This window comes from Tachypleus tridentatus, chromosome 6 (assembly GCF_004210375.1).
Source record: "Tachypleus tridentatus isolate NWPU-2018 chromosome 6, ASM421037v1, whole genome shotgun sequence".
Taxonomy (NCBI): domain Eukaryota; kingdom Metazoa; phylum Arthropoda; class Merostomata; order Xiphosura; family Limulidae; genus Tachypleus; species Tachypleus tridentatus.
The window spans coordinates 165,919,103-165,936,799 of record NC_134830.1 but is presented as its reverse complement, the minus strand read 5'-3'; positions in this window follow the sequence as shown (position 1 = coordinate 165,936,799).

The following is a 17,697-nucleotide window of genomic DNA, read 5'->3' as shown; positions in this document are numbered from 1 at the left end:
TTATAAAGTTATGGCTTAGTAAAATTGTTAGGCTAAAGTATGTGAAGATTCAATTAGCACTGCTTTACAGCTTAAAACAGTATAAAATGTATTTTTTTAAACTTTAAATGGTGAAAATTATGGCAATTTGATATCATTTTCTTACTACTCACGACTGGTAAAAAAATGAAAAAGCCACCATTTTATGACTCGATACAATCATTCTTTAAAACCGACTTGAAAGTTTATTTCTCACACCTCACAAAGTCACAGTGACATGTCTACAATATTACAAAGTTAAATGTCGGGTTTCGAAAACCGTTGTGGATAAACCACCGACCGATAAACCGTTGTGGATAAACTACCGACCGATAAACCGTTGTGGATAAACCACCGACCGATAAACCATTGTGGATCTCTGTCCTTGATTATGAACAAAGAAACACTTCATTTAAGTTTATCGTCTAATTCAAAAATTGAATAAATTAAATTATCTTACGATGTTATTGAGTCGTCAGATTACTTAAATACCACGTTCTTCAATTTAACGGAAAACAATAAGAAATGTCACTTCACGGTCAAATGTTTGATGTTGAGATTTATTTATTGTAGTGACAAAGGTGAAATTTGGATGTCAATGACAACTTAATAAAGATGTAACATTTCTTAATGAATATTTATAAACGTTTTTCATGAATATTAAGAATAAATTCTTCTAAAATAGAAAAAACAATAATTATTGATTATACATCTATTGGTCAAGATTGGCCAGGTGGGTTAAGACGTGCGACTCGTAATCTGAGGGTGGAGGGTTAGCATCCCCGTCGCACCAAACATGGTCGCCCTTTCAGCCATGAGGGCGTTATAATGTGACGGTCAAACCCACTATTCGTTGGTGAAAGAGTAGCCCAAGAGTTGGTTATGACTAGCTGCCTTCTTTCTAGTCTCACACTACTAAATTAGGGACGGCTGGTACAAATAACCATCGAGTAGTTTTGTGCGAAATTCAAAAACAAACAAACAAACAAACCAATAATTACTTCTTATTGACTTATTATTCTATGTGTCACTGTACAGACAACTGAATATACGGACGACACAGCAGAGAGATCGATGAGCCTTTACTGTAATAAAACAAACAAACACAATTGTATATAAATAAATAAACTTTCCTAACGCTAACTTTTATTGTTATGTACTTATTTAATAATTTTTTCCCCAGTTGGTATAGCATGTATGATTAGCAACTCATGTTCTCATTAGATAAGTTTCTCTAACCACATTCTTTTCTCAGTTAACAGCTGTTTACGAATGTGTCAACAGATCTCAAATTAAAGCAAATATTTATTTACTTTACTGACTTGTTCTATTTTTCTTATGAGGTTAGTTACACTTTCTTTATTGATTATAATGTCTGTAATATATTTAATTTACACTGTTTACAAGTTATGTTGTATCGAAAGGCTTTTCTAAATGGTATTCCGCAATTAATTTTTGTCGTAAAAAATCCGGTTTTAAAAGAAACACGTAGTCAGTAAAAGATATTACATACATATAGTGTGTATGTAACACTATTATAACATTCTGTTATATTTGTTGAAATTCTCTAAGGAATATATAAAAAATAAAAAGGTTAAAAATGTAATAGGTTTAACACGTATGTCTAATATCAAGTATAAACACGAGTTATAATGTTTATCAGTTTTTCATTTTAAAAACTTTTTTTAATGAGAATCATTGTACATTATTAGCTTGATATCTTCTTCAGAAATAACATAGATCTTATAACATATTGTCTATATTACGGCTTATAATAAGTAGAAATCTTATTCTCAATTAGCTAATTAGCTATTTTAATCCCTAGATTTCTTATCAAATTCTGATCCCTATTGGTTCATTAGATCAGAAACTGGTGAATATATTAATACTGTTTGACTTTTAACAGTTTTATTGAATCTTTTTAAACTGGACAATAACATGTCATAATGTTTTCCTATATCACATTAAAACTGTAACCATGCAGGAAATATTGGAGTGTTAATGTAAAGTAAAGCCAAAGAGCTCGTTCTACAACAGTGTTTCAGTTCATTATTGAAAAGGAAACGACAAATATATGTCAGTAGTAATATTTTATGTTGAAAATTGCCAAAAATGGAGAAATCTATAAACTTACTTTTGTTTTTTAAATGTTCTGAAAGTATGATTTCATTTGATAAATAAATATTTCCCATCGAACATTGTCTGGAATATAGTGCCATCTAGTGTGACTCAAGTAGTTTTAAAAAAAAAACTTTTGTGTATGTGCCTGTCGACTAATGATGTTTTATTTTAAAATTATGATAAAATCACATATAATAATGATTTCTGACTGTAGATGATGGTAAAACACCAACAGTGAATTTAATTAGTCTTACCGCCACTTCTTTCATTTTTTAAAATAAAAATAGATGGCCAGATGTCATGGTATCTTCGAAAAAAACTGTATTATCAAAGAAAGCTTCGACTGTCACCAATTCAACTTCATATCCCATAAACTCACTTTGAGAACTGGCTAATTAAATATTAAAATTCATCTGTTAGTGTCATTTGTGATTTAGATCATATGATAAGTGAACAAAATAATGATGAGTTAAAAATTACTTGCTTGCCTGATCGAAAAGCGGGAACGATTGCTGAATCATTTTAAATAACATAATAGCTAGACACGGTGTAACTCAATACTTACTGACGGATAGAGGTAGTAACATCGTTTCTAAGTTAGTAAAAGACATTGATCAATTGTTAGGTGTTCAGAAAACTGAAACAACTGCTTTTAATCCAGATGCTACCGTGTTAGTAGAAAGATTCAACAGAACTTTGCTAGACATGATCTCTCAATGTTGTGAGAAAGATATTAAAACTTGGGAAGAGCTGGTTCATTTATTACAAAAGTGATGAAAATGAGTCTACTCTGGAAAGTCTATTTTTTCTATTACATGGTAGAGATGTACTGCTGCCTATGCAAGTGATAATGACCCAAAAATATTTTATCATGCAGTAGGTTATGATTACAAGACTGAGCTATTACAGAAAATGCAGTTAGCCTTTGAGATAACTAATAAACATTTAATACAACCTGCTCAAGATAAAGAGAAACAAATAAACAAAGAGGTGAAACTAATAAAATAAAATTAACATATAAACTATTGTTGAATACCCTTATCGTCAAAAAACTATAAAAACTATGGAAAGGGTCTTTCAGAGTAATTAAACAGACAAGTCCAATCTATTTTGAGAATAAAGAAATTTATAGAAAACGTTGCTTTGTTGTTGTTGTTTTGAATTAAGGACAAAGCTACACAAGGTGATGTTGGTTCTCTGCTCAACACGGGTATCGAAGCCCGGATTTTAGTGATGTAAGTCTGCAGACATATCGCTGAGCCACTAGGGGTGCTATGGAAAGAGAAAACAGTTGGTACAAATTAATAGAATAAACAAACTGAAGAAAGGAAACCCTATCATTACGAATGTATGATTGATGAAAACCAGACTACTGGAAAAAATGAAAATATTAAAGACGAATCTGATTATTTGAATAAATTAGATTTATCTTATGATTGTGAAGAGACATGTAAAGCCGAGATAGAAAATTAAATGTTAGAGGACGTTAATACCACATTATGTGATGGAAGTGCTGTAGTAGATAACCCTAGGTATAGCCTGTCTAGTGAAGTCAACGTTCCTGAACCCAAGAAAAATATGTCAGGAACACCTATAATGACGTAAGGTGTTGCTGTTACTGATGATTATAACATTACATTACGTGGTCCTGTATCAACTGTACTTAATATGTCAAAATAAATGAGTAAAAGTATGAGATGAAATTGAAAGGAGATTACCTTTAGACGTACAATCTGTGAAACCTACAAACAGTAAAGAGATTTATATGCGTCACACTTGGACTGATGTTCAGAGAAAATATTTTTGTACCAACAGATGGCAGTATAATATATAAATATTTGTTGTTTTTAATAGTTCAGATAATTTATTCTTAATATTTATCAATAAAACTTTAATTAACATTCTTCAAGAAATGTTACGTCCTTATTGACTTGTCATTGACTCTCAAATTTTTACTATTGTATTACAATTAATAAATCTCAATATCAAACATTTTACCATGTTGTAATATTTGTTATAGAGCGTTTCTTTTACAAATTGTCAACTTCTTCGGTCTTATCGTGAAGCATATTTGACCATAACATCAAAATACACAGAAATCCCTATTACATTAAAGGAAAACTTTTGAATGATGACAAGACATGTTTTTCTATTAAATTGTAGAATGTGGTATTCAAACAATCTAAGGAACTGAAAAAAAATCGTAAAATAATTGAAACTATACAATTTGTATTCATACCACTGTACTTTGTGGGGAAAGGAGAAATAAATTCTAAAGTCGGTTTTAAGGAATGATTGTATCGATATATAAAATGATGATTCAGCCGTTTTACTGTTCTTTTGCCAGTCATGTGTAGTAAGGAAATGATTTCATATTACCATATTTTTCACCATTTAATGCTTATAGTCACTTTAAGCTATAAAAACATAGTCATTGTACCCTGCAATATTTTAGCTTAACAATTTTACTAGGTCTAAAATGCGTAACTCTTTATTCGGCTTTGATAGAATTAAAATTCGTTCTGCTGATACTTCTAGGCCTAGAATCATTGAAGACAAAATTAATTATTTCAACTAAGACGTTTAGACCTCATATACTTTATGATACGTTCATAAGGGAAAAATATCCGTTTCCAACGCCTACACCTGAAGAATGATTTTTTATATTTCAAAACGATGGCAATGTTTTACACAAACATAAAACATTTGTGCTTTTCTGTATTAATGTCAATGTTAAATTAATCTAATGCAGGTATAAACAACCCCAGGCATATACGAGAGATGATAAAATGTACATGAAAAGATTTTCATTTATGAAATAAGAGTAAAAGAATAAACAACTTTTTATATTGTGTTGTTTTCATAATGTAATTCATATTTAGAAAATATGTGGATTAAATAATCATTTAGAATAAACTTTCTGAAATAAAATGTATAAGTTTTTATCACCATATGAGAACCATATTTATAATATTGAGGAGTCATTATAAATACATACGTAAAAGAGACACGTTGATGTTGTGTGATAAAATTCAACTAAATTAGTTTGTAGATTCATTTTATAACTGACTAATAAGAAGTTGATCAACAAGAAGGTATAATGAACTGACTTGTGTAAACATGTATTGTGTTCCATCACTAGGAAAGAAAATCACTTCATGATTAATTTTTCCCATAACTTATTGTTACTATAGCACAATAGGTTTCCTTTCTTTAGAACAAGTGAATAACAGAATCCTTTGATGGTTTTATTGTCTTAAAGTTTTCATATGTTGTACAGTAATTCCTGTTCGGTTAATCTAGAAATAATAACCGTTTTTCTCCATCACGTGCAGATTTCTAGAAAAGTGTCATATGTACTTTTACCCAAGCGACACATTTCCATTGAAATCAAGTCACATTTTGCTATGCATCCTAGCCGTCCCTAAAGTGTAAGACTAGAGAGAAGGCTGCTAGTCATCACCACCCACAGCCAACTCTTGAGCTACTCTTTTACCAACGAATAATGGGATCCACTGTCACATTATAACGCCACCACGGCTGAAGGACGAGTATGTTTGGTGCGATGGGGATTCGAACCCGCGACTCTTAGTTTACGGGTCAAACGCCTTAACCCACCTGGCCATGCTGGGTTCTTTCTGGATAACACCTGATTGTGCGTGCACTTTGATACTTTTTTTCTTTTCAGTATTATTTGTTCGTCGTTATGACAGCAACAGGTCGTGTAAATGACCCAAATATATTCTGTTATATTTGTAGTACACTTTTTGTAAGAAATCAATGACCAAACATTACAATATTTCTCAAAAACATGCAAGGTTGCAATACTCGGAATAAAAAGGAAATTTCTTATCCAATCTTCAAGACCTGCCACTAAGACCTGATGTAGCTGTATCTACTTCACCAGAGACTCTTGATACAGTATTATCTGATTCTGAGTCTGATCTCAATAGAAATGATAATAAGGAGTGTTTTCAACCTGAAACATCTGGTGAACCACAGCTTTTCACTCAAGATGAACTTATTGATTTGGTGATTGATTTGAGCCTTTTAAAAGATTGTCCAGGGATTATGGGTTATAAGTTTCAGACTAAGATCTTACTTTCTCTTGGGACATCACATTACTGGTACAGAAATAATGAGAAACAGTTAATACTTTATTTTTACATGAAGTTTCAATGGTTTATTGCACTAATATTGCACAATTAATACCAACACTAGGATCTGCAGTATATGAGCAGAGTGAATGGTGATTGTTCATTGATTCCTCCAAAAGAAGTCTGAAAGGTATTCTACACAACAGTAATATATATGTATCTGTTCTTATTACTGATTTGGTTCATACGAAAATATCGAAATTCTTCTTAATAAGGTCAATTACAAAAACATCACAAGCTACTTTGTGGATACTTAAAAGTTTTTTGTGTGTTGTAAGTTTGACAATCAAGTTATACAGAGTTTCATATTTTTGAAAGAAGCAAACAACAAAGCATGAACGTTTCAGCTAACGTAATCCAACCTAAACTGAACTCATGCTTTCTGTGTGAATGGGACAGCAACGTACGTATTCAAGATTAGATAAAGAAACAAGAGCTACATAATGTCAGCCTGACACTAGGTTGATTAATAAAAGACAGACCACAACACGTAGTTTTAAAAATAAAAGTCGAGTATTTCACATATCAAATCAAGATGAATGAGGATTCATATTCGTTTCTCATCAATTTTTTCTCTTTTCTTCACTTTCTTTATATTTTTCTTGAAGAAACATAATAATAAAAAGTGTTCATTGTTATAAACGAAATAATAATTTGATCTAGGTTAGAGTTTGTTTTCATCCTGTTTTTAAACAATTTCTACGTAATAAAAAAAAACAAATATATTAATTTCGAAGGCTGCGTATCTGAATTATGGAAAATCTGAATGTAAAAACGGCTGGTTTGGGTTGAAATATTTTTTTTATGTCGAGAAGCGAACAACCTTTCGACCTTCTTCGGTCATGGTCAGGTTCACAAAGAAGGAAAGAGGTAACTGAACGACATCTGACAACATGTTTGAAGGAGGTTGTGTAACTGAGTGTAGTAATGTAGAAGGCGTGCTTTAAACATGTTAAAATATATTCAAACATCTAAGCACGCCCTCTACATTACTACACTCAGTTACACACCGCCTTAAAACATGTGGGCAGCTATCGGTCAGTTATCTCTTTCTTTCTTTGTGAACTTGACGATAACCGAAGAAGGTCGAAATGTTGTTCGCTCCTCTACATAAAAAAATGTCTCAACCAAAACCACTCGTTTCTACATATATAATTTTATGTAAAGCCAAAATAACTTGTATCTCATTTAAATTATCATGTCTGTGTATTTATAGGAAGAGTATTCAAAACTCCACATGCAGTGACATCATTGGGTCACACACTCACGTGATATCAGCAGATCAATTCTAATAATTAATTAACTAATCCTCAAAGTAAGTGTATGGATTATGAAATAGGGTTGGCAACATTCGAAGCATGATTTCATAATATAGTTTTTTTATTAGATACTATGACATCTACCCACCTATTTGCATATTAAGAAATCAAATCAGTTGCCGCAAGACTAATTAAAATTCACTATTAATGCTTTGCTGCCATCCACAGTCAGAAGAAATCATTATTAGATGCGATTTTATCATGATCTTAAATTAAAATCTCATTTGTGGACAGGAACATAGCGAAAAATAATATTTCTTTATCTTATTTTATAGTGTTTGAATTACAATAGATGGCGCTATATTCAAGAAAATTCTTGATGGAAAACTTTTTTTTTTTCCAAATGAAATTACGGTTTATGAAAATTAAAAAAAAAAAAACTTAAATTTACAGTTTTCTCCGTTTTTGGAAATTCCATTTTCAACATACGATACTTTTATTTACCTATTTTAATCGATTATTTTTCTTTAATTAACTAAAACAGTGTCAAAGAATGAACACTAGTTTTAATTTAAGTTAACAATTCCAGTCTTCCTGCATGGCTACAGTATCACTCGATACCGAAAAACAATATGACATTTTATCGTCCAGTTTAATAAGATTCATTGAAACTGTTGAAAGTCAAATAGCTTTAATATATTCACTTATTTCTGATCTAATCAATCAAAGGAGATCAGAATTTGATAATTAGTATAGTGATTAATATAACGAATTGACAATAAGATTTCTCCTTATAACAAGCAGTAATATTGAAAATATCACACAAGATCTTTGTTACTTCGAAACCAAGATATCAAACTAATAATTCTTTTATAAAGTTAATAAAATGAAAAACTAATAAACATTATAACACACAACGCGGCCCGGCATGGCCAAGCGTTTTAAGGCGTTCGACTCGTAATCCGAGGGGAGCATGTTCGAATCCCCGTCGCATCAAACATGCTCACCATTTAAGCTGTGGGGGCGTTATAATGTGACGGTCAATCCAATTATTCGTTGATAAAAGAGTAGCCCAAGAGTTGGCGGTGGGTGGTGATGACTAGCTGCCTTCCCTCAAGTCTTACACTGCTAAATTAGGGACGGCTAACGCAGACAGCCCTCGTACAGCTTTGCGCAAAACCCAGAAACAAAACAAACACATTTATACTTCACATGAGATATTATTGTTAGACTTGTTACATTGTTAACCTTTATATTTTTTCATATAGTTCTTTATAAATTTTCAGTGAGCCGAAGGATTTATAATAATAGTATTAACACCACACTTTACATATGTGATATCTATTGCTGACTACGTGTTTCTTTTGAGACCGGTTTATGTACGATAAACATAATTTGTGGAATACTATTTATTTAAGCCAATTATTACAATATACATTATACATATTATAAATTAAATATATTGTAGACATTATGACCAGTAAAGTCAGTGAAACTGACCTTAGAAGAACAACAGAGCATACTTTACAAAGCACGTACGAATGACTTGGAAACCAGAGAGTTAAGTATATTGAACATTTGCAATGATTTCAGATACGTTTATATGATCATAAAACAGCTGTTAATTGAAACTCTCACGTGCATAAAAATCGTATTTTGTGAGAATATTAGTTGTTAATTATAAATGCTGTACCAACTGAAAAAACTTGTTATAAAAAAAGTTCCTGTCAATAAAGCGTTCGAAAAGTTTGTTTATATTCAGTCGTGTGGGGTGTTATTATAGCAAAACCACATCGGGCTATCTGTTGAGCCCACCGTATATTCAGTTGTCTCTACTGTAAAATATAAAACAATTAGTATATAAGAAGTAATTACTGGACGAACAGTATAATGTATAATTTAAGTAAAATGTAAACTTTTCACTTAAAGCAGCTTAACCTAAACTTAAAAGGAAAGTTTCAGTGTAATAGATAAATAAATAATAATAAAGTGATATAATAGAAAAAAAAATTAAAGTATTCACAGAAAATAATTCAGATTCTGATGAAGAAAAACAAAAACTCTGTAATTTACTTCAAGATGAACTGACGATATAAACACCATTATGATTATTTGGCATGATTTCGGACTTTGAAAGTACATCAGTATCAGAAAGAAAGTAAAAACATTGCTATAAAATTTATGGCGTTGATTTATATTAGTTTGCCAAAACATCTGAAGAAAAAGTTAATTATAGAGTACGACGTTTGTTTAATTAAAAACCAATGAGTAGAAAGTTACATTATAGCAGTTTCGTTACTCACAGCTATGGCTTTAAGTATGATATTGTCATATCACCTCATTATGTAAATAGAAATAGTAGAAGAATACTTTTAACATAACCAACTAACTAACAGCTGATATCAACGTATTTTACCAACTCGCAATCTAATGAACATAAGGACAGTGGTAAGTGTTCTACAGTTTATTCTACAAGTTAATTATCGGTTCAACAGCAATACAACTTACTAAAAACAAATAGTTGTATTTGTTGCATGGTATCATTTCAGTATGAGAAGTGGCAGTTCTCTACGTGCAGTAATACCAAATATTTAGACTAAAGTTAATTTCTGATGATAAGATACCAAGTATCATTATCGGAGATATTTAGTGAAATAAAAATTGGTAACAAAGTGCTTAAAAAGTTATTTACATTTAGTATAACAGAATTCCTTGTATAACAGCACTGTGATAAATGTTCTCATCATAGAAAACAACAAACAGAAAGAATTATGTTGAATTTCCAGCCAAGCTCCTCAAGTGGTATCCGTCACAACATCTGTAAAATAATGTTTATTTTGTATAAAATCACTAAATTAATCAATGATTTGTGATTTCAATTAAATTTTAATACAATATAATTTAAACGATTTAGACTAAAGATGAATAATTTTATTCAATTTATATTGAAACTAATCTATCATGTCATTTTTTGATACATCTCTGGTGATTCTTATAAATGATTTCAAACATATTACGTTTCTGGTAACAACTGTTCAAACTGATAAACTAGACACTGTCTTTACATGTATCCAACCTTTGTTCAGCTTAGAAGATGAAATCCAGTACACTGTGGTATCGATAAATAAATATAAATATCATAAAACTACACGTGGGGTTTTATTTAATAAACCAATTGAATTAATTTCGTTATTCCAATATGTTGTTAAAATATATCAATCAGTATAAGGAAACGAGCAAGTTTGTATAAACTGAACTTCTTAATAGAGAAACTAAGACTCTCCTAAATAAAAATGACAAAAGGTCAGATAATTTATTTAGACTTTGAAAATGACCAGATCATAAATAGATCAATTCATACATTGTTGATATTAACATACTCACTTACCAACACCAAGAGATGTAACAATAATAAACCATACTTGTTTGATGTAACTTGTTACAAAAGCTTACGTCATGGATACGAAAACAAATTCAACTTACAAATTTACCTTTTTGAAATTTCACTGTTTTTATATGAGATGCCAGAGTATGGAACGTGAAATATAATTACAAAAGTCAGTTTCATTGATGTTTTTGTTCTTTTGATACAAAGCTACATCCTGGACTATCTCCACCTTGACCAATGCGGAGAATCAGATCACACTGTTTACTACTAGAAGTCTGGAAAACATGACCGTAAACTTTCAATTTAGTAATATACAGATATTAACGTAGTTATTGTTAGCTGTTATAAATTTCTAGGGGTGGGGGAGTATCTCTTATGGTAGGTTGTGCATTCTAATGTTCACTATATTTTCTCAGAACACATTTAGCGATACGTCAATGAAACATATAAACTATTTGTACTCAATCAATAGAATAAACATATATTTTTCAGCTGTGGCCTAGCGCCTCATAAAACTGCTCCGTGTTTTCAAGTACGAAACGTTTTCCTCGCAACTCCGTAATTTCTTAAGTGATTTGAAATCTAATTATAGTTTCGGACCATTCAAGTGTTCTATTTGACCACGCCCAAGGTCTCATAGGTTAATTTACTCTAGTAATGCCTAGAAGAATTTCAAATTTAGGGTAGGTTAGTAGAGATCATGATGAGTAACGAAATGGAATCGGCAGTCAGCATGTTCCACACATGGTATTACTAGCACACAAAACTATGGTAAATAAAAATGAGAGGAAATATCTCATATATTAATTAACTTAAACCCTGCCTAAAAGTATTTCAAATGCCGCAGCTATCGAAGATTCCCCTTTGCATTAATTCATTCTCTTCATATACTTTTTAATATATTATTTATAGAAACATATTTGTATAGTTTGAGCTATTTAAAGAAACATACTTGATCACTTATGTTAATTACATAAACACCCTTTCATAGATTATACTATCTACAGAAATATACTTGTATAGTTTATATTATTTACAGAAACATATTTGTACTATGCTACAGCCCATTGGACTGGAGATTCGTTTCACTTTTTTTTTTATCTCAATATCTTTGGGATATAAAATTAACGCTCAAATTTTCCTGAATCACGACTGGAAATATATTCTAAAGAAACTACCTTGTGTAAGCATATAATTCTGAATCGAACCGTGTTACTGGTACAGAAGAATCACACAGACAAACAAATTCACAAAAGATTTCTTTTAAATATAATTTACATTTCATTTTTTATTCTAAAAAATCAAACTTAGTTTCAATTAAAGGTGTTTTTTTATTCCACAATTCAGTTTACAGTAATTTCAATAAGTTGTTTTTCGCACAACCGAATTTTCTGGTTCTTAATTGAATGAAGGTAAGATTTCAGGACATCATTTTTACCGACGAGAATCCGGATCCTAAGAAAGTCTAGAATAATAAAAAAAATGTATCAAGTTTCATATACATTGAATTAAAATTGCGTAAAGTGTCATGATGGTGTAAGTAAGTTATTATTTAATTAATTTTAATTATTATTAAGGGATTGTGGTATTTCATCTTTTAAGAAAACTATAAACTATTTCCTACATCTATTTAATTAATTTTGTAATTGGTTTCAACAAACCCTGTACTTATATATGTATATATATATATATATATATATAAAACCTTTCTACTTTAAAAAGTTTAATTTTCGTTAAAAGTATGTATAAAAATGTACATATATACACCAATTGGATCTTGTGCAATACGTGGTTTATCATAGACCCTGTCTCCAATATAAATCTCTACATAGTTATCAACGACTTTAGTGACTTTAATCGCTAATATATGGTGTAGGTTCTATGCGATAAACAAAGTTCAGGTATCGCACTGTGCAAGTTTATAATAAGTAAACAACATGACATGTGGCCCTTATTTTTCTTATTTCATACTTAACACGTTCATTAATGGATATAAATTTTAAGCTTTTACACATTACACATTGCCTAGAAAACCAATTTATTAACCATAAGAAAGCGGCAAATTCTTTAAATATTCAACAATTTTAAAAACAGTAAAGTTAACAAAGCAGCTTCTTGCAAAAATTAACACACCAGTGACGATATGGTGTGACAGTTATTGTAAGATCAGACTATACATTCTTAATTCATATGAGATAATATTAACATTAATAAATAAAACAGTATATGAGTCAGGAATTTTAAAAAGATGTTATTACGTGACATGAAGAAGTATCATCGTATAAGATATGTTGTATAAGAATATCTTAATATAACTAATGTACGAAAATGTGAAAGCACTGCAGTCGGTTGTCTGCTGGGAATCAAACCATAAATTACACTTTTGTAAGTCGTGTGAACTTACACTTTACTTCCCTAGAGATATATTCAGTTATATTCCATCATTATTAGCAACCATAATTCTGTAAGAACATTTAACTCTAAACTTCAGGCACTAAATATATGAAACTCGTCACAAAACTACTCAGTGTGCTGTCTCTGCCTGTCCACAATGATAACCAAAACACTATTTCCAGTGATGTGAGTGCGCAGACATCCCGCTGTGTCATATGGGGATAAATGTTGGTCAATCAGTAAGTTTCTCTCCAAAAATTAGAAACACTTTAATCATTTTACCTCTTTTCAATTTTGTATTCCTGAATTGATTTGTTTCTTCTTTTTAATTTTAAAGAAGGTTAAACTAGGGCTATATGCGCTATCCGTCTCTAATTTATCAGTGAAAAGCAACTATTGGGCTCGTATATTACCAACGAATAGTAGTACTGACCGTTAGTTACCATTATAACTCCTCTACAACTGAAAGAAGTGAACGTGTTTCGTATGACGGATATTTGAAGCCACGACACTCACGTTACTAATCGAGCGGTATCACCAGGTAGTTAAAGTTTTTGATCATATCAAACTACGTATTCACATAGTGGGTTGATATGACGCAATCATACTTAAGGCCATACCTGTGATTAACAAAAGCACTATGACGCAAATTGATATTTATTCGTTTTTATTTAATAATAAAAGACGAATCTTATATTTGGCTTTTACCCAGAAGGACCATCAAACGAAGATAAATCAAACCTATAACATTTTAAAGAATATCTGTTAATTTTTTCTTGATACTGATGTACTTTTAAAGACCGACATCATGCCAAATAATCATTTTGGTGTTATATCGTCAGTTCGTGCAAAAGGTTACATTTTAATAAATTTATAATTACATTAAGACCATGCTTCAGGTAGAGTTGATTATATTATGTGGAAAAATGTTAAAGTTCGGACCACATCAATGGTCAGATGTTACATTTCTCTCTCGCATGTTTCCTCTGAATAACTTTTCCATTTACAAAACTTTATGTATTTTTGCCACCACAGAAATATTTTTTGACGTATTATGCTACCAATATTTTGATAAGTTACATTTCTCTCTCGCTTGTTTTCTCTTAATAACTTTTCCATTTACAAAACTTTATGTATTTTTGCCACCACAGAAATATTTTTTGACGTATTATGCTACCAATATTTTGATAAGTTACATTTCTCTCTCGCTTGTTTCCTCTGAATAACTTTTCCATTTACAAAACTTTATGTATTTTTGCTACCACAGAAATATTTTTTGACGTATTTTGCTACCAATATTTTGATAAGTTACATTTCTCTCTTGCTTGTTTCCTCTGAATAACTTTTCCATTTACAAAACTTTATGTATTTTTGCCACCAGAGAAATATTTTTGACGTATTATGCTACCAATATTTTGATAAGTTACATTTCTCTCTCGCTTGTTTCCTCTGATTAACTTTTCCATTTACAAAACTTTACGTATTTTTACCACCACAGAAATATTTTTTGACGTATTATGCTACCAATATTTTGATAAGTTACATTTCTCTCTCGCTTGTTTCCTCTGAATAACTTTTCCATTTACAAAACTTTACATATTTTTGCCACCACAGAAATATTTTTGACGTATTATGCTACCAATATTTTGATAAGTTACATTTCACTCTCGCTTGTTTCCTCTGAATAACTTTTCCATTTACAAAACTTTACGTATTTTTGCCACCACAGAAATATTTTTTGACGTATTATGCTACCAATATTTTGATAAGTTACATTTCTCTCTCGCTTGTTTCCTCTGAATAACTTTTCCATTTACAAAACTTTACATATTTTTGCCACCACAGAAATATTTTTGACGTATTATGCTACCAATATTTTGATAAGTTACATTTCTCTCTCGCTTGTTTCCTCTGAATAACTTTTCCATTTACAAAACTTTATGTATTTTTGACACCACAGAAATATTTTTTGACGTATTTTGCTACCAATATTTTGATAAGTTACATTTCTCTCTTGCTTGTTTCCTCTGAATAACTTTTCCATTTACAAAACTTTATGTATTTTTGCCACCAGAGAAATATTTTTGACGTATTATGCTACCAATATTTTGATAAGTTACATTTCTCTCTCGCTTGTTTCATCTGAATAACTTTTCCATTTACAAAACTTTATGTATTTTTACCACCACAGAAATATTTTTTGACGTATTATGCTACCAATATTTTGATAAGTTACATTTCTCTCTCGCTTGTTTCCTCTGATTAACTTTTCCATTTACAAAACTTTAAGTATTTTTGCCACCACAGAAATATTTTTTGACGTATTATGCTACCAATATTTTGATAAGTTACATTTCTCTCTCGCTTGTTTCCTCTGAATAACTTTTCCATTTACCAAACTTTATGTATTTTTGCCTCCATAGAAATGTTTTTTGACGTATTATGCTACCAATATTTTGATAAGTTACATTTCTCTCTCGCTTGTTTCCTCTGAATAACTTTTCCATTTACAAAACTTTATGTATTTTTGCCACCACAGAAATATCTTTTGACGTATTATGCTACCAATATTTTGATAAGGTACATTTCTCTCTCGCTTGTTTCCTCTGAATAACTTTTCCATTTACAAAACTTTATGTATTTTGCCACCACAGAAAATTTTGACGTATTATGCTACCAATATTTTGATAAGTTACATTTCTCTCTCGCTTGTTTCCTCTGAATAACTTTTCCATTTACAAAACTTTATGTATTTTTGCCACCACAGAAATATTTTTTGACGTATTTTGCTACCAATATTTTGATAAGTTACATTTCTCTCTTGCTTGTTTCCTCTGAATAACTTTTCCATTTACAAAACTTTATGTATTTTTGCCACCAGAGAAATATTTTTGACGTATTATGCTACCAATATTTTGATAAGTTACATTTCTCTCTCGCTTGTTTCATCTGAATAACTTTTCCATTTACAAAACTTTATGTATTTTTACCACCACAGAAATATTATTTGACGTATTATGCTACCAATATTTTGATAAGTTACATTTCTCTCTCGCTTGTTTCCTCTGAATAACTTTTCCATTTACCAAACTTTACGTATTTTTGCCACCACAGAAATATTTTTTGACGTATTATGCTACCAATATTTTAATAAGTTACATTTCTCTCTCGCTTGTTTCCTCTGAATAACTTTTCCATTTACAAAACTTTACATATTTTTGCCACCACAGAAATATTTTTTGACGTATTATGCTACCAATATTTTGATAAGTTACATTTCTCTCTCGCTTGTTTCCTCTGAATAACTTTTCCATTTACCAAACTTTATGTATTTTTGCCACCATAGAAATATTTTTTGACGTATTATGCTACCAATATTTTGATAAGTTACATTTCTCTCTCGCTTGTTTCCTCTGAATAACTTTTCCATTTACAAAGCTTTATGTATTTTTGCCACCACAGAAATATTTTTTGACGTATTATGCTACCAATATTTTGATAAGTTATATTTCTCTTTCGCTTGTTTTCTCTGAATATCTTTTCCATTTACAAAACTTTATGTATTTTTGCCACCACAGAAATATTTTTGACGTATTATGCTACCAATATTTTGATAAGTTACATTTCTCTCTCGCTTGTTTCATCTGAATAACTTTTCCATTTACAAAACTTTATGTATTTTTACCACCACAGAAATATTTTTTGACGTATTATGCTACCAATATTTTGATAAGTTACATTTCTCTCTCGCTTGTTTCCTCTGATTAACTTTTCCATTTACAAAACTTTAAGTATTTTTGCCACCACAGAAATATTTTTTGACATATTATGCTACCAATATTTTGATAAGTTACATTTCTCTCTCGCTTGTTTCCTCTGAATAACTTTTCCATTTATCAAACTTTATGTATTTTTGCCTCCATAGAAATATTTTTTGACGTATTATGCTACCAATATTTTGATAAGTTACATTTCTCTCTCGCTTGTTTCCTCTGAATAACTTTTCCATTTACAAAACTTTATGTATTTTTGCCACCACAGAAATATCTTTTGACGTATTATGCTACCAATATTTTGATAAGGTACATTTCTCTCTCGCTTGTTTCCTCTGAATAACTTTTCCATTTACAAAACTTTATGTATTTTGCCACCACAGAAAAATTTTGACGTATTATGCTACCAATATTTTGATAAGTTACATTTCTCTCTCGCTTGTTTCCTCTGAATAACTTTTCCATTTACAAAACTTTACGTATTTTTGCCACCAGAGAAATATTTTTTGACGTATTATGCTACCAATATTTTGATAAGTTACATTTCTCTCTCGCTTGTTTCCTCTGAATAACTTTTCCATTTACAA